The 19,531-nt window shown below is 36.4% G+C and overlaps 1 pseudogene; it reads left to right on the top strand.

Annotated features, from left to right (window-relative positions):
- Positions 1-19,531, top strand: part of LOC107657295 (actin-binding LIM protein 2-like) — a 66,026-nt pseudogene that overhangs the window by 31,240 nt on the left and 15,255 nt on the right.

Below are 19,531 nucleotides of genomic sequence, written 5' to 3' on the forward strand. Positions count from 1 at the left end.
ACATGTATTTGGTACTTGCTACCTTATATCTTTACTCTTTCCTTTCATTCTTTTCATGGCTTTGGAAAACTGGCATCGGATGTTTCTCCACATCGCTTTGCATAACTCGTGCTTCGTTGCAATTTCTTTCTAGGAATTAAATGCTTTCTCTGAATCTTTAAAGTCTTTCCGCGAGCGATCGTACAGGTGCGGATATATCTGTGGCAGCTCAGCTATTCCAGTGTATTCATATTGCTAGTAACTTGGTGTTGTTGCTGTTCTAGATGTTGTTCTCCTGTCTGACCTCCGTGGAATGAGAAACGAACTGGGGAAAAAAAATCTCACGTCAAAGAAGGTGGAGTTTCAGAACACACCCACCGATTGCGTAATCGCCACAGACCAATGGAAGCTCAAAGGTGTTTAGGAGCCAAAACGAACTCCCCCAGAAAGTTCGCTTTGGTGAGCTGTTTCGAACTGCCGAAACGAACTCAAAACGAACTTAGTTTCGGCCTGATTTTGTTCGAAATGACGTCGTATCAGTTCGTTCTTCGATTTCGTTTGAAGTATATCGGGGCCTTTAGTAGGTGTCAGTGTAATGTCCAAGACTGCTGTTGTATTCGCAAGTGAAAAAAAAAAGACAAATGCTGTGTGAAATGCATCTTTATTAGATTCAGCACTTCCTGCATGCAGGGTTTTGCCCTGGATGCACAAATTCCATTTGTATCTCATGGAGATTCAAACTAAATGTACTTATTGTGTTTCCGTGTGTGCATTCATACTAGCTCGTGTAGCTGCCATTTGTGGTGTTTTATTTCGAAATGTTCTGCTGCTGACTGTGTGTGTGAGTGAATTTTATGGGAAGGCAATCTTGTTACTCAGGGAGGGGAAGGAAAGGGGACCCGTCAGCTTTCAGTAAGAATGTTAAGTGTATGTTCTGCTCCCGGGCCACTTATTTCCAGAGTGGTGTAGGGTGTCCCTCAGTCTCTGAACGGATGTTGTGTATGTGCATGTGACATGCTGCTCAGAACGTGGCCCTCCTACATTTCCATAGCGATGCCCATGTTTCTGTGGACACGGTGTACCCAATTGGTATCTTGGGTGCGAATGGATCTTAAATCACCTCGTAAATATCTCATTTGTAGTTACTCTGGATGACTTTATCCAACCTATTCCAACACGTAGTGTTTCTACATTTGCCAGTAAGAAATTATTGTTACTGCTATTATTATAACTTTAATGGCAGGCTAGTAGGTGTGAACAGAGGTCTACAGAACTAAATGATGACATTTTTACAAACTAAACTTGTCCAACAACCACAGGAACAGAGTATTCGTTGCTATACCAAGAAAAACAGACAACCAGTATCCATTACAGAGTTTTGGATGACATAGACTAGCTCATTAGTTTTAAATTCACTGTCAGGCGACGGTGTGTTAATTGGACGTGGACTTTCACTCTTCCATTTGGTGATGAGAGCATGAGCCGATGATCAACATACTGTGATATCATCAGCTCTCGTACTGAACTATCAGCCAAAGAGATGATTGGACATGTGCCATCATAAGCCTGTCTTATAATGAAGGCCTGCTTCAAATAAGAGGTCTTATGCCTGTCATGTTCATTGTGCTGTAGCACCAGAAAATTATTTAATGTAATAATATAAGATTAATTCGTATTAAACTTCTGTGGAATGCAAAAGGTGATGTGAGGCAGAATATTCAGGATGTTTATTTTCATACACTGTAAAACCAGTAAAGTTACTAATACTAAAACTATATATGTTGGATGATGCTTTATTTGAAAGCAATAAAATATTAGTTAATTTGATTTTTGGAATTGTAATTTTTTATTTAATTTAGTTTAAACTACATAAACTACATGTATTTAGATTTTATATTTATTTAATATCAAGAAAATATTTTATATGAACTCAAATTAATTAAGTTACAGTACTCAAAAATATACAGTGGTGGCCAACATTATTAGAACACTGGTATTTTCACCAGCTAAGAAATGGTTTCAAGTCAGTTATTTCTATCTTTTGCTGTAGTGTCAGTAGGAAATATCAGTTTACATTTCCAAACATTCATTTTGCCATTAATTGTAATAATCCAGTGAGAGCTTTGTTTGTTCAAGGAGTCTGACAACAGCCAGAGCTCCACACAGAGATCTGATCTCATCATCATCCAGTCTGTCTGGAATGACATGAAGAAACAGAACAAACTGAGACAGACTCAATCCAGAAGAGCTGTGGCAATGTCTCCAAGATGCTTCAAGAGACCTACCTGCAAAGCTACCTGAAAAACTATGCACAAGTGCATCTAGGGCAAAAGCTGCTTTAAATGCAAAGGATGGTCACACCAAATGTTGATTTAATTTAGTTAATAGAAGTTAATTGATAAAGAAAAGCTATTTATGACATTATTTTTGACAGCATCCTCATTTTACAGCATTTTTACACAAGTGCCTAAAACTTTTAACAGTACTGTAGCTTTGCAGGTAGGTTTCTTGAAGCATCTTGGAGTCAATACCAAAAAAAAGCATTAAAAAATGCTATATTTGATGCTGCAAGTATTTTGATTGATTTTTGCGTGCGTGCGTGTGTGCGTGTGTGTGTGTGTGTGTGTGTGTGTGTGTGTGTGTGTGTGTGGGTCAGACTAAAATTGTAGTAATTATTCGCTAAAATCCTGTCCACAGCTCTGAAATCTAATTTACATTTATGTTTAATATAAGTATGCTATGCATGCAAAAACACAGCAGGTCTGACAATTTACATTTACATTTAGTCATTTAGCAGACGCTTTTATCCAAAGCGACTTACAAATGAGGACAATAGAAGCAATCAAAATCAACAAAAGAGCTGACCAGTGATGCCAAACAACATTGGTTGTCATGTGTGTCATAACTGGTTTTGATGTGGCAGTTATGAAAATATCTAAATGAATATGAATCCTAAAGAGGAGCTGAAGTTACACGGTAAATAGTGGCTTGGATCTGCTATAGCTTTAGAAGACTTTCTTTTAGCTTGTTTTAGGGTGCTTTTTTTGTCTTTTCAAAGACTGACAGCATTCGTTCTCATTGCTTTTAAATTTATGCTAAATGTCACCTTTTTTAAATAATAGAAAGTTTCCCTTTTTAGTATATGTAAATTCAATTTTGGGTGAACTCTGCCTTTTAGAATGCATCTGCCTTTGCTTATGCTAAATTATTCGATTTAATTTAAAAGATTAACAAAGCAGTAATTCTTACAATGCTTGCCAACTGCGAATGTGCTATGTTTCATTTTGTCACCCTTTTGTGAGTTTTTCATCATGTAGTGTCCCTGCATCTGATCCTAATTGAAAATGGTTTGAGAAACTAGTCTAAAGTTCATCCTCATGTGAAAGTGACTTTATAACTTTGGTGAATGATGAGGTGACTGTGTGTGTGTATTTCTGGCAGGCAGCCATTTCCAGCTGGGGGCCGTGTGACGTTTAATGGGAAGGAGTGCGTTTGTGAGAAATGCACTCAGCCTGTGCCAGTCAACAGCACGACATCCCCACAGGCTGTGCACAGTGAGTACTCTGTGTTTCTGCATTGCAATCTATTCCATTCTATGTTAGTCTCTTTCTCTTACACACACACTCACTCATTTATTTCCTAAATGTCTGCATTGACAGCTTTCCATGCCATTTCATTAGTATTACACTACACTTCTGTCTCGCTCTCTCTGCAGAGTGCTGTGGCTGTGGAAAGGAGTTTAAAAATGAGCAGTCTCTGGTGGCATTGGACAAGCACTGGCACCTTGGCTGCTTCAAGTGCAAAGTGTGCAATAAAGTGCTTAATGCAGAATATATCAGCAAGTTAGTCCCACTCTTACTCTTCTCTGGGTGCTTGTGTGTGCTTTATCGATCGTAGTAATGTGATCTGCAAGCCTGCTGAACCCTCTGGAATGACTCAACGTTATTGATATCGTAATATGAAAGAACAGGGGATTCTCAAGGCCAGAGAGCATACAGAGATCTGTCACCATCCTTGAGTTCTAGTGAAATACATCTTCTGTAATGTGTTGTTGATGTTCTGCAGAGACGGGATCCCCTACTGTGAGGCAGACTACCACGCCATGTTCGGCATCCAGTGTGAAACCTGCAAGAAATACATCACTGGAAAAGTACTTGAGGTTTGAAGAAATCTTTTCTATTTGTCAGGGGTCCTTTAATGAATGGATTCATTAATAGATGGAAGTAGATGAATGGATGGCTTAATTATATTGTTAACATTGCTTAAAGTCCACATGAAATCAAAATGAACCCTCTTTTCTTTTTTTAAAGACCAAAAAAGAAATTGAAAGTTTGGACAGTGTTATTTATATACTATTTTAGTATTCATTAATATTTTAAATTAGCTTTTATTATTAGATTTTGTTAGATGTTTTAGTTTTCAATTTTCGTTTAGGATTTGGTAATTTTGTTGTGTTTTTGTAATTTTTATTAGTTTAAAAAATATTTGTTTAGCTGTAGTTTATTTTTATTTAAATTTTAGTTTTTGTGATTTTAGTACTTTATTCTTAACTTATTTATTTCAGGTAGTTGACAAAGCAGCCCTAGTGAAAAATAAATATACTAAAATCTATTTCAAATATATTTATTTCATGTTAAGTATACTATAAATACATTTACATATTTATGTACTTAATAAAAATACCCTGCAATTGTACTTTTGGTATACTAAACTGGTATACTTAAAGTCTGCTAAATTGGAACAGCTAATTTTGTACTTAATGCACTTTAATTGTGCAGAAGTAGTGCTGAAGTCCAACTAAAGATATACTGAAGTATATTTCATTATGCTAAATTGGAAGTATTGCAAGTATACTTCAGGTACACTTTAAATATCTTGCATTTAAAGACCAAAATTATTTAAAGACCATACAAATTTCATCAATAGTGACATTAAACACATTTTAGGCTTTATATTAAGAAATGTGCATTGTGCAGAAGTAGTAGGCCTACTCCAAATAAAGTTTAATTATAATTTATATATCAGTAGGTCTTGAGCAATATGTCAGTACATATGTTAATAGATTTGAACTATACTTAGTATGAAATAAATGTATTTTAAATATATTACTTTTTTAGTCGGGGGCCCTTCTAATTTTCATTAAAATTTTTAATTGTAATATTTATATTTACATTTTTTCAGCTCTATTCCAAAAATGAATGAAAATGTTTTTCATTAAAACTAAAAACACTTTGTGCAGGACATATTGAAGGGTTCATCTTTTTAAATAGCCAATAGGGTTTAGTTACATAACAGCCATAAATGAGGGGGAGGGACATTCTCATGCTAGAGAACATTTGATTGGACAAAATCTGCAGTGCAGGATGAGTCATAATTTTTTTTATCCATTTAACTTGTGCATTTCTGCTAAAAAAAATGGTCAACTTTAAAGAGTGCACTAGCATAAAAACCAAGATGTCTCAAAGTAAACAGAGAAATAAAGCCATTTTCTCCATATTCTGTTTCACTCTGAAATATGAATAAAATGGCTTGTTAATGCCATTTCATGTTGACTTTATTGCAAGACTTTGTTGAGTTTTATCATATCTTTGCTTTGAGTGCGTGTGAAAGGCTTTTATTGTCATCTGAGAGCTTCAGGCTGGTACTCTGTAATCGCAGTGGTCATGTTCACTCTTAGAAATAAAGGTGATTCATAATGCCATAGAAGAACCTTTTTGTCTAAATGGTTCCTTAAAGAACCTATAACATTTGAAGAACCTTTCCGTTTCACAAAAGGTTCTTTATGGTTAAAGAAGGTTCTTCAGATTATTACAAGTTAAGAAAGAGATGGTTCTTTAAAGAACCTTTGACTGAATGGTTCTTTGTGGAACCAAAAATGGTTCTTCTATGGCATCACTGTGAAGAATCTTTTAAGCACCTTTATTTTTAAGTGTTGGAGGGGGCAGAAGATGAGTGGGTGCTTACAAAGACAATCTCAGACAGTCAATTCACAACCCGTCTGAAGCCTAACTACAGTACAGTACAATATATCTCCTCATTTTGCGTCTCCTTTTTACTCTTTCTGTTTTGTTCACTCCGTTTTGTTCTTGCATGCAAACTCTTCCTCATTTTTCTTTAAACAGCTATTTTGTTACACCCTAACAAGCACCCTATTGATGTAGTTGTTCTTTGTATCTGCTAAGTTTCCCATTAGTGGTCTCGTATGAGTAAATGTTGCTTGTAAAAATACTTAAGTTAGGTGTGCATTTCATATCTGTCACATATACATAAAGATCTACAGATTTGTGTACTTTAAAGCTCTATAAATAAGTGTATCTGTGTGTGTGTGTGTGTCAGGAGTGGGACACTGTTGCTATAGTGACTGTCCCATTGGCACTGCCACTTGCTCTCAGTAACCCAAAATTAGATAGAGTCACTGTGTGACATCATGGTTTAGGATGGTAGTTTTAACTACACAATTTCTTTGCCAAGTGCTTTGAGTAGATTTAAAATGAAGTCATGCAAAACAATATCTTGGATTTTTTTTTTTTCTTTTTGCCCTCGGCAACATTTTTTACATGAACTGAAGGCTAGTTGATACAGGTATCCTAATGTTAGCAAGAATAATTAGCCCACCTTTCAGGAGTAATGCCAGGTCACAAGCCTAGACAGCATCGGTGTACTAAGGTAATCAAAGGTAAAGGATTTTATTGTGTATTTGAGGGGATTTTTAAACAGCTTGTTCCATTTGTTGTTGTTGTAAAGTATGTAACAGAAAGAGAGCACAAACAGAGCATGATTTGCAGGTCCTATTTACTCTGTAGCATTTATTGGGAATTGTATCTGAGCCCGAAATGTCATGACATTTTGAGTGGCAAGACTGTAACTGTGTTGAAAGTGAATGGAGATGGGGGAGGGGCGGAGTAGATTTTCCAGTGCATGTTTTGATACATGAGAAATTAAATCTACAGCTGTGCTGAATACTAAAAGGAGTGTGACACAGCATGCTGAAAATTTCCAATCATAGATGAGTCTTTTAGTACTTAATGAAGGTTGATGAAAAATGGATGACAGGAATCTAATGGATGACAGGAAAATATAAAAGATCGATTTTACTAATGTGTGCTCTTTCAGGGTGGACGGAGCTATTTACCTCGTGTACTAAATCTAACTTGGAAAGGACATCAAATATTTAAAGGAATATTGCAAAATTACAGCCCGACAGAGCTCTTAAGAAACACTAAAATGATTGATAACCAGATTAATTAATAGAAAGCTAGAGAGAATAAGATCGAAAAGGACAAGACTTTATCTCTTTCTCTTTTGGTGATAGTACACTACCATGCAAAAGTTTGGGATCAGTAAGATATTTTTTAATTTTTTAAACATGAATGCTTTTACTCAGTAAGGACACATTAAATTTATCTAAAGTTGACAGTAAAGACATTTTATTAAAACATGACTTATATTTAAGAAATTTGAAAATTCTATTAAAGAAAATCCATACAAATATATAAACGTTTCCACAAAAATAATAAACAGCACAGCTGTTTTCAATAGGAAATGTTTCCTGAGAATCAAATCAACATATTAGAATGATTTTTTAAGGATCACATGACACTAAAGTTGAGCCTATACTTTCAAAAAATCTTACCAAACCTTTTAATGGTAATGTATATCAATTATATCAATAACATTTATTTATGGCATGTTATTTGTCTCAAATGCCAATTTATTATGATGAGTCAATCTCACAATGAAGGCCAAAAGAGGGCTTTTCATTTAAAAGTTTTCAAATGAAATGTGGCTATCAGAAGTGAAGTGTGGCAGCTTTGCATCTGTGGTCCCTCTACTGTTCAGACACAGTTACTGCAGATGGTGTCCCCCTGCCTACCGCTATCAAATTAGCATTTGGAACTGTATTAGAATGATTTTTTAAGGATCACATGACACTAAAGTTGAGCCTATACTTTCAAAAAATCTTACCAAACCCCAAACCTTTTAATGGTAATGTATATCAATTATATCAATAACATTTATTTATGGCATGTTATTTGTCTCAAATGCCAATTTATTATGATGAGTCAATCTCACAATGAAGGCCAAAAGAGGGCTTTTCATTTAAAAGTTTTCAAATGAAATGTGGCTATCAGAAGTGAAGTGTGGCAGCTTTGCATCTGTGGTCCCTCTACTGTTCAGACACAGTTACTGCAGATGGTGTCCCCCTGCCTACCGCTATCAAATTAGCATTTGGAACTGCAAATAAAGTGAATTATTTGAGGAATAAGTCAGTTAATTACATTGTCAAGAGAATTAAGACAAATATAGTCTTAATAATCCCCCAATATGAGTATATAAAATGTAATCATTGAGAGATTTCTGCAGTGAAGGTGAGTGACTGATATGTGTTCTGCTTTGTGTTTATCTGCAGGCTGGAGAAAAACACTATCATCCCACATGTGCCAGATGTGCATGTTGTGACCAGATGTTTGGGGAGGGGGAGGAGATGTACCTGCAAGGTAATTTAAGCATCATCAAATTTGCATGATTTGCTTCAGATACTGGAATTGGCTGATGTTTTATTAAAACAATTACTTCAGTACAATGAATATTGCTTCTATTTTATTTGTAAATTATTTTAATGTGACAATTAATGTGTCAACCTTTTACAGATTATATTCAACAAAAGTATAATATAAAAAAATGGATTTGTTGGCTGCGCTTAGCAAAAGTTACGGTTGAGGAGATACATTTAATTTGATGATTTGTGTGAGAATGCTGCATGAAACATTTTCCTCTGCAAAGTCCTATACATTTTGAGCATGATACCAGACAGACAGGCACAGACAAAACTGATGACTACTGACAAGGATTTTTGAATCATATGTATTAGTGTACTTGGAGTTTTATGCTTAAAAAATACATCTGTACTGACAAATACAAGAATGGATAGTTTGTTTTGTATTTTAAACAGCGAAAGACTAGACCAGCCCAAACCAGTCACATCCAAAACCTGAATACATTCCATAGTTGAGGTGTCTTAAATTATAAAGAATAAAACACACATTTGACATCATACGATAAATATGGTTTTATTTATTCTCTTGTGTCCCACCTCAAACGTTGCAATACTTCAGTATCTCGTTGAACTCTGCAGTGATTTACCACAGAAACTCACTGCACTGCAGTTTTTCAAAGGAGATTTATAGTCAGATGTGCTTTTTGAAAGCAGAATCAGTTAGAAGCCTTTTTTTCAATCTGCCTAAAATAAAATGAAAGACTGCTGACTCATTCAAAGTGTGAATGATTGTGTTACTTAGTTTATGAATGCCAGTTGATATGGTAGTATATATGAACATGCTAACTCCTCAGGGAGATGAGTTATGTGAAATATGTTTGTTGAATTAAGAACGGAGATATTTTAAAGATACAGTGGGCACAAAAAGTATTTAAGCCCCACTTAAAAATTTACACTACTGTTCTTTTTTAAAATGTTTTTGAAGTGCCACCAAGGTTGCATTTATTTGATAAAAATACAGCAAAAAAAAAACCCTGTGAAAAATATAACAATTTTAAAATGTTTTCTATTTTAATAATATTTTTTATAATGTATTCCTGTGATGGCAAAGCTCCATTTTCAGCAGCCTGCAGGGTCACATGATCATTCAGAAATCATTCTGATATGCTAATTTGGTGCTAAAGTAATATTTCTTGTTATTATTCATGTTCAAAATGGTTGTGCTGTTTAGTGTTTTTGTGGAAACTGTGATACATTTTTTCTCTGGATTTTTTAAAGTAAATAGAATATTCCAAAAGAACTGCATCTGAAAGAGTTAAGACATTTATAATGTTACAAAAACGTAATCAATATAAAGCATCCTTACTGAATAAAAGTATTCATTTCTTTTAAAAATTAATCATACTGACTTAAAGTTTTTGTCTACCTGATTTCAAAACAATTTTTGAGCAAAAGGATGTAATTAATGTTATAATTAATGTGATGTACTATACTTGTGTATATTGTGCTGTGTGAAATACTTCTTAAAGCCTGCGTATTTTTTTAACATGGACTTGCAAGTTATTTTTGGCTTTCTCTTTCACAGGTTCTTCCATCTGGCATCCTCCTTGCAGACAGGCAGCGCGTGTGGAGGAGAAGAGTAAGGTAAATCTAAGCAAACTGTAAAACTGTGACTGAAGACAGGGGGAGTGAATTCACTAAAAAGTTGCAGCACAAAAACCTGCATCTAATATACCTGCAATTTAATATGTCCAGGAACTAAATGATCTGAAACAGAGTCATTGGCTTGTTTTTAAATTAGGCTTATTATATAATGCACCTTACTCTAAAAACTCAATTTTAGCCCACAGAAAATGGGTTGACAGTATTTCAAATACATTTTGCTTAAGAAAAATAATGCAATAGTTGGTCATGGCAGCTGTTATTCATGAAGTAATGGAGAAGTGTTGTAATTGGGCAAGTGTTCAGATGCATGTTGTTGTCGAGTGCACTTTTGGCTTTTATAGTGCTGATTATGGTGCCTGGATCACGGTGGTGGAGTGTTGTTGTACAGTCCCAGTAAAATATGTAAGATTGCGGTAGTCTGGCGTGTCTAGCTCATAGAACCATCCTGCGAGTTGGAGAATTTCTCTATGTAAATTTTGCATGGTTGTGCTGTTAAAAGATTTGCAAATTTTCTTAAGAGAATCAGGCACTAAATCAACGCAAATAAACACTGCTATCAGCGGATCCACAATTTATTGACTTGAATGTCATTAAAGACTAAAGTCCAGAGTCAGTGACGGACCCTAAAAAGACAGTCAGCAGAGGTGTGGGATTTAAATTTGATCCTTAATATGTTACAAATTAAAAAATGAGCTCTGGTTTAGGTAGCTGACATGCTCTGAAATATATTACGCAAAATCATTTAACAGGAAATCCAGTTAGTTAAACAAAGGTGATATGCAGTATGTGGAAGCGCTTCTCTGTAACAACCCTTTCCCTGCAGAAACAAGTGCGGATTCAGCTCAGTGATCTCCATTCCAATGTACCTGAGCAGGTTTGTGACATGCGGCCCTCTCCCCTCTGCATGGGCTTACTTCCCAACCTGCTTTTAGTTTTAACAGAATGCTCACTAAAGTCCAAAATGGGGCTGTCAGGCTACCGTAGGCTACCACCACTCCCACCCAGTAGAAATCAGAAACCAAAGAACAGGCTTTAACATCGTCTGGACAAGTACTATAAAATGAGTGCGTGGCTATAGAGAAGACACTGTGAAGCAACCCTGAATGCATTACTTATAAATAAAATCACAAATAAATGTTTCGTATTATTGTAATAAGATACTCACTGTTTGTTTTTTTCATGATAGCTTATTGTTTGTTGATTTTAAAAATGACAGACCATTTTCCCTTAAGTGTGCAACTTACAGTAATCTACCATTTGTCCTATATGCCATTTAAACTGAAAAAAACCAAAACAATTTCTCAATAAGAATTTTTGTCTCGTCCATTTTAAATATTTAAACATCAGTGCAAGATACATTGACTTTCATTATGATATTCTCTAAAATAAGCCTTTTTAGAGAATATTTCTTATATTACTTTCTTACAATATATATGAATAAATCTATAACCAAATTTTTATAGGTTTATTGAGGATAATAAAAAAAACGATTTACTATAGCATGTTTGTTTACTTTTTCCTGACAAAATACAGATTATTTAAATTTTTTTATTGCATTATACTGTGTTATATCTGTTCCTGTACAACACTGAAAAAAAGTATTGTTCTGTCCTAACGGCAAAACCTTTTCTACCTTTCTGTTGATTCCTTCATAACCTTGTGAAAACTGATAAACTGTTGTTAGTGTTGTTATTACAATAGTAATAGCCACATTGGAATTGTGCTATAATCACTCATGTTACTTCGTACAGGGTTTAAATTGAGTCAACAAAATGCCTTTTGGTTGCTGTTCCTTTTATGGTTTATTGTTTTTGTTTTTCTCACCTTGTTTTTGTTTCCAGGTGACGAGAACATCCTCTGAGAGCATCACCTCTGCTCCTGCCTCCAGTGCATCGGGCTCCCCTAGCAGAGTTATCTATGTAAGTGCGTTTGAAAATGATTATTTTCTTTATTGATTTTCATTTGTTCAAGATCACCACCAGTGGGCAGCAACACACAAGCCTACAAATAACTATATGTGTAGAGAGAGTTTTAAAGCCATAATGTTGCTCTTTCTTAAGGCAAAGCTGGGTGATGATCATACTCACCCTATGTGAGCTACCCTGTGGAGGACAGGACTTTTGGAGAGGTACAAATACACTCCCTAATACAGGCTTACATGAGGGAATAACATATACGTGTCTTCTATTTGATGTTTCCGATTGTTGACACTTTTTTTATCTTGATAGGTGTCTTAAAAGCAAAAGAATTGCATAATTACTCATGCAACAGCTACAGTATTCATTTGTTACAATAGTGCCATTTTTAAATGTAATCATCTTTACTCATCATCCAGCTTCATTGCAACATGGCTTGGCCAAAAATCATAATTTTGCTAATTCATTGAAGTGTTACAGTAGTTTCAGTCATGTAACTTAGGGGGAAATCTAATTTTTTTTCATGAACATACAGTATCTATCATTGCATTCAAGTCCATTTTACTCATTTGCTTTCTTTGTTTACAGTCACCTCAGCAACTCACCCCCACTCCAACTGAGGTATAGTAGCGTTAACATGAAGAAACAGGACCCATTATTGTTTCATTGGGTCTTGTTCACTAATCATGCCTTACAATATATACTGTATATATGTACACATCTAATTTTTATTCAGAATCTGGACAGATTGTTACTTGTACTTATTACGTGATGAAACCATTTTACACACATTTTCACACACAAATATGTGCACGATTAGTGAATGAGACCTTGTTTCCTCATATTTTGTGAGCAGTTGTTTGTGAAGTAGAACAGTTGTGGTTTGGAGACATGAACAGTATTGTGTGTTTTTCACCATCTTCAGTTTGAAAACTCTGTGGTGTAATCACTATTGAGATCAGCCTATTTCTAGTTAGGACTGATTATTGCAAACTGGTCACATCTGTGTTTCTTTTGCAGCTTTATAGCCCTCCTGTGTGTCCCAGTGCCATAGTGATTACCGTTTAACATTGTTAATTGTCTAATGCTTTCAATTTCATACTGAAAAACTGTCTGTTTGATTCTAGGGAGATGGGGAAAAGTCTCCTCGGCAGAAGAGGCCCTCCAGCCCCAGCTCCAACAGCTCTTTAGGGGGTTATGGCCGCTATACGCCTTCCCGCTCACCTCAGACCTACAGCAGACCAGGTAGCCCTCCACATACATGATGATACTTATGGACACAAAGTAATTCATACCTGCACAGTTATTGTGTAACTACACTATATTGCCAAAAGTATTGGGACACCCCCTTCTAATGAACAGGTTTGACTACTTTAGTAATTTCCATGAGTACAAATCTTAATGTTTAAGCAGATAATGATATTCTAGGGAATTGTGTTCTTCTAATTTTATAGCAACAGTTTGGACAGGACCCTTTTCTATTCTAGCATGACAATGCCTCAGGGTTCAAAAAGAAATGATTGATTCAGTCAATGTGGAAGAACTTGACTGGTCTGCAGAAAGCAAAGTCCTAATCCTCGCTGCACCTCTGGTGTGACTTTAAATGCATGCCTTGAGCCAAAAACTCATCGTCAAACACCAATGACTTGTACATATGGGTACAGTTAGACACTTCCAAAACTGTTGCAGCAGAGATGGAAATACAATTTTTAAATACATGAATTATGTTTCCATCTTTGTTTTCACAGTTTTGGAAGTGCCTTTTTCTGTTCTAAAGAAGGGGGTGCCCCAATACTTTTGTCCATATGGTGTATGTATCTATTATATACTAAACAAAAATGTCACTAAAGATTTCTATTTTATTTAGATTTCTTTTGAACTTCTGTTCATCAAAAAAATTATAATCAAAAATATTAAGAAGCACCAACCTGACTGAATGAATCAGAAAAAATGTATTAACAAAAGTATTAAGCATCACAACTTTTTTCAACATCGTATTGAAATCATCTTTTGTACATCATTCCAAATCAGTCACTTAAGAGATTCAATGCAGGTTGTAAAAACAGTAGGCAGCGAGGCAGTTCACTAAGATGTGGAACAGAGCTAAAGCATTCCATTCTAAAATGACATTTTTAACCACAATAAACTGATTTGATACAGAATTTCATGGAAGAAAGTAATTCAAGAATCATTTGGTTTTTAAGTATAGTTGCTGATCTCATATTACTGCCATTCTTCCCTGACCGTCTGGGTCTCTTGCTCAGAGCAATATCTGAGTGTCAAATACACCACTCATCCAGAAAATTCCAACTTGTTGCCTGTTCCAACTTCGGGGAGGAGTAGTGCCCATGGTAGTGCCAGAGGCTCCTCCCCACTGCCTTTGTACAGCGGCAGTGGTAGAAACACACCACAGGCAGGGAGTGGTGGTGTGGCCCTGCCCCTCAACCCCACTACTCTGGATTTGCTCCAACAGCACAACTACATCCCTTACTTCAGAGGTACCACAGTTCTGCCTGCAGGCTTTTGCCCAGTACAAATCACCACATGCTGCATGTGAGTGAGCTTTTGGTCTTGGATTTGGTTGGTACAAGATTCACTTCCCCCTGACAATATGAATGAATGAGTTCAATACTAAAAATGCTATTTTAAGAGCGTATGACTAATGTCGCAAAGTGCATGACGTTCCAGCTGTTGGAATTGGATTTCAACAGAAATGAACCATTGGACCAAGCTCCATAACTCTTAGTGCTTCATATGGGTTGCATTCACATTGAAGGACTAGTGAATTACAAACATAGAATTACTAGCCTATCCTCATCCACCTTTCCTAAACAGGAATTGAGACAGGATTCAAACAGGAAGCAAAGTCTGAAAGTAGGCCTAGGACAGCCCTGCTCCTCAATTTGCCTTCTCATGGTAAACCCTAAAAACCAGTCTCTCTTTCACTGTGTATCACCAGTGTATTACAGTGATGTGAGATTGTAGGTGTACCGCAAGGTTCAGTCCTTGGACCATTTTTTATGCTTGCTCGTATTGTGTTTATACAGAGTTGTTATGACCAATCATTTTGCATGGAAAACATGTTGATATTAATTATATTTGAGCTGAAACAGTAACCTAATGCACAAAGACAAATGTGAACGTTGTTGGCGAGCATCAGTATGCATTTATTTGTTGTACTGTAGTTGATGTTGTGCTTCATCTGTTAAGTTGAAATTTTCCACCATACATCTGATATTCAAAGTGACTCTCTGTATGTTTGTGTTAATGTTGCCATTTACTTGGTGGCTGTTGTTTCTCTCTTTTCAACATTTTCAAGTGTTTTATTTGACCTAACATTCATACTCAGACAGGCAGTAGTTTGCAGGTGGAGTTCAAAAGTCTGATACCATCTATAGAAATGAAAAATGTATAGACGTTTCAGAATTTCAGAACACAGATCAATATCACAAATTTGCATTTGATTAGTGACCTAGAAATAATGCAAAATCTGAAGTATTTCTTCATTTTACATCATAACATTGTTTAAAGGTGGGGTAAGTGATTTCTGGTAGCCGATGTTGACATTTCAAATCACCAAAACAAACACGCCCCTACCCCAAAAGTGTCTCGCCCCTATTTTGATAGCTCCGCCCCACACTTACGTACGCAACCCAGGCAACGATTAGTTCTGTGAAACAAAGCAAAACCAGTGTTACACCGTGTCTACACCGGACGCGAGGGGCGTGACAAAATACTATAGAACTCATTATAATCAGTGATGCTGTCTACACTGGATGCGGCGGCGCGACATGACAAATCCTTGACAGAAAACTGCTACTGCGTTCTATTTATGACGTATTGACACAAATTTCAAATGATTTTTAACGGTCGCTTTGTCGCGTCCAGTGTAGACAGACTGTTGCGGCGCGACAACTGTCGCGTCCGGTGTAGACACGGTGTTACTCACTTATCGAGAAGAAACAAAGCAACCTCGGCGTCCGATCGCAGGCCTTCCCGCTCCTTGAGTTCTCTCCAGTGCTGGAAAGCCGATCCGATATTTACACGGGTCCTACTTCTTGCCTTATCGTAAGCCTTCTTTTGTTCCGCAGACGTTTTCCTCTTTTATTTTTGATCTGCCATCTCTATCTTTCTGTCGCTCAGCTCGGCTAATGTCTGTCCTCCTGTGCACTGAGCGCTCTCTCCTCCTCATTATGAGTAGACACGCCCCTTACTGCTGATTGGCTACAAGTTTGTTTTGGTACTCAGCCCGACTCAGTTTTCTAAAGCGTTTTTGAAAAAATACATACCCCACCTTTAAAAGGTTTTTGAAATTGTAAAACTTTTTGTTCATTTCCTGTTTTAAAAAAAATTCCAGATCTCAGGTTTTTGGACCCCACTGTGCATATGTAAATTCTATGAATATCTAGAATATATTGGGAAGTATTTATTCATAAAGATAAGATGTCTCTGAAGTGGTGGAAAAAGTATGATGAAACAGATTTGGGTTTTGTGGTTTCTTTGCAAGAAGTAGAGAGAGTGGGAATAAAGTTCGCAGGAGAAGATTAAAGGCTAAATTGATGAGCTGCAATTTTGGGTCAGTTTGCCAGGCATAGTGGCATAAACTTAGGCCTTGTGCAGTTCCAGGCCAACCCTTTAATGCTGCATGAAAGTACACTGAGGTTGCGTTTGGAGTGTGCCGTTTATGATTCACTTGGCTTTCTAATTGACTTATTGGTAAAGTAGCAACACAAGAGGAAAATCGCCTCTTCCTTACAAATGCAAAACCTCACTGACTGTAGCTGCCTTGATCTTGTCATATCATTGAAGATCTTGAAGATCGAAATCATTCACAGAATATGCAATGAAATGCTGCATTACGCCCAGTGGACATGAGAAGGGCGTTGCAATCCATAAAATCATATTTTAATGATGAGTAATGGGAGCATTGAGACCTTCATAGTGTGCTCCAGTGTTGTGATTTGTGTATGTTTAGTGTATTTTATGACAATTTCCTGCTCCCCCAGCTCCAGATGTGTGGAAGATTTTCCCCTGATACGGGGTGAATTTTTACTAACAGCACTTTGTGTGTTAAATGGTGTGTGCATGTGTCTGAAGAACAGTTGCAAGTGTGTGTGAAAGAGAGAAAGAAAAGACAAAGGAGACAGAGAAAGAGATTATTGTTTGTGTATTTTGGCTTTCAACATATGCAAATGACTTTAAAAGAGCATTTGAAAAAGAGATTCTCTCTCTCCTTTACTCTCAGTTTGGTAAAAGATTGTGATTATAAATACTTAATATTTTTTTCCGAGTATGATGATAACATCACAATTCAGCCTGCCATTGACAGTCATGTCTATGTCCACTTCATACTGGCTCCACTCAGTTCAAACAGAGCAATGAAATTTGAGTGTCTACTGAACAGATGCCATCAGTATAAACACAACATACTTTCACAATCTCCAACGCAAAGGCAAATTTATACTTTTTAGAGCTGGCTGTATTGTGAGGTTTGTTGGAAGATCTAAGACTAAATTAATCATCATTCTGGCAGACCTGTTAACTTTTCTTCTCTTTCCTTTTTGTTTTTGTGTCTGCCATGACCTTCACCCCCCGAGGTAGTGAAAGCGGTCGGAGCACCCCCAGTTTCTCCACCTACTCTGATGGCAAATCTCCTTCCTCTACATATGTGGCGACCCCACGGCATTTCCATGTCCCAGGTAGGTGCTAAAACTCTTGTTCTTTAGCTAACTATGGTAAATCAGCAAGGTTTTTTTTCCTCACAGCTCTGTCCTCACTTTTGTACAATGTTAAATCCTCTTTTTCAACACATATTTGCCTTTATGAAAACATCTGGCAGACTGAATAATTCTTATTCATAATCTGCCTTCATATTGTTCTGTGAAAGGTCACAGTCATTTTTGTGCATCATTGCATCATGATTTGCATCAGTTTAATACATTTATAAGTCATTATTGTAAGCAAAGCCCTATTTTTAGTACGTAAAAGAAACTTGTTACTGTCACTGCTCGTCCCTGGATGCGTTTAAAATAAATCTAATGATCAGTTTCATGTGTTTTTTGCCCATAATTGTAATGATGTCTTGTTTCCAATGCTGGCAGATGCTGAAACAGCTCTTAAAATGTCCCACTTGTGTTACATTAAATGACTGTTTTTTTTCTAGAAGTAATAGTTGAGAAGCAGACGTGAAGTTGGGATGACCTAAACAAGCTGCAGAGAGACACATGTTGTGTCAATTATTAAGACATTATGTCATTGCAATTACTCCATTTATCTCCCTGTTTTCCTCTCTGCTCAGTTCATTTTAGGTGACATTTCTATCTTGTAAGTTAAAAATGAGATAAAGCTTTCATTATTTATAATGTTATACATAATTCTGACGGCAGAAAATCCATTTTTCAAAGCCAAAGATTTTGTCAAAGGCAAAATGCTTGATCATGCATGGCAATCATGAACATGATGAATGAAATGGAAATCCTTTACAGCGTCATATACTGCATTTTCTGCCCTTTCTTTTGCCCCGATTCCATCCTCTAATAACTCATGCTTCTTTATTCATCTTCTTTCTTATTCTCTTCCTCTCTTTGTCTTCCATTCTCAGAGACTAAAGTCAAAGATAATATCTATAGAAAGCCCCCTATCTACAAACAGCATGGTACAGTCCAGTCTCCGTACAACCATGTTTCTTTGCATGCTGTTACGCATGTCACCATGGTACATGTGGCCATGGAACTGTAACCTTTGACCCTCCTTCTGTCTGCTGGTTTCCATTTCAGCTCCAAACAGTAGGCCTTGTAGGTTTTACAAATCCCAGAAAAAGGTTTGAATTTGACAAGATACTTGTTATCAAGCAGTCAGTACCTAATTGTTGGTTCTTGACCACATGCCTAAGGGTTATATTTCTTAGACATTCAATGTGTTTATTTTGCAATGCATATTAACTTAGAGATTATTGTTTTGATGTTTGTTATTTGATGTTATACATACACCAAAAATTTGAGGTCAGTAAGGTTTAAAGGGGTCATATAATGTTGCTAAAAATAACATTATTTGGTGTATTTGGTGTAATTAAATGTTTATGCGGTTTAAGGTTCAAAAAACACATTATTTTCCACATACTGTATATTATTGTTTCTCCTCTATGCCCCGCCTTTCTGAAAAGCGTTGATTTTTACAAAGCTCATCGGTCTGAAAAGCGAGGTGTGCTGTGATTGGCCAGCTATCCAGTGCGTTGTGATTGGCCGAATACCTCAAGCGTGTGACGGAAATGTTACGCCCCTTACCATACTGTGATGCCGTGTCCCGGAGCGATGAGACAAAAACATTAAAACCCATTATAAACGAGGCATTCGTTGTATCCAGTGGGGACATATTTATGGATTATAAGGACTTATACTGTCTTTTTAGGCGTTGCGTTGCATCGCGCTGCGTAAACATAAAACCATGTCTGCATTTGTGATCGGAGAAATGACAA

Source organism: Sinocyclocheilus anshuiensis, unplaced genomic scaffold (genome assembly GCF_001515605.1).
Source record: "Sinocyclocheilus anshuiensis isolate Anshui unplaced genomic scaffold, SAMN03320099.WGS_v1.1 scaffold159, whole genome shotgun sequence".
NCBI lineage: Eukaryota > Metazoa > Chordata > Actinopteri > Cypriniformes > Cyprinidae > Sinocyclocheilus > Sinocyclocheilus anshuiensis.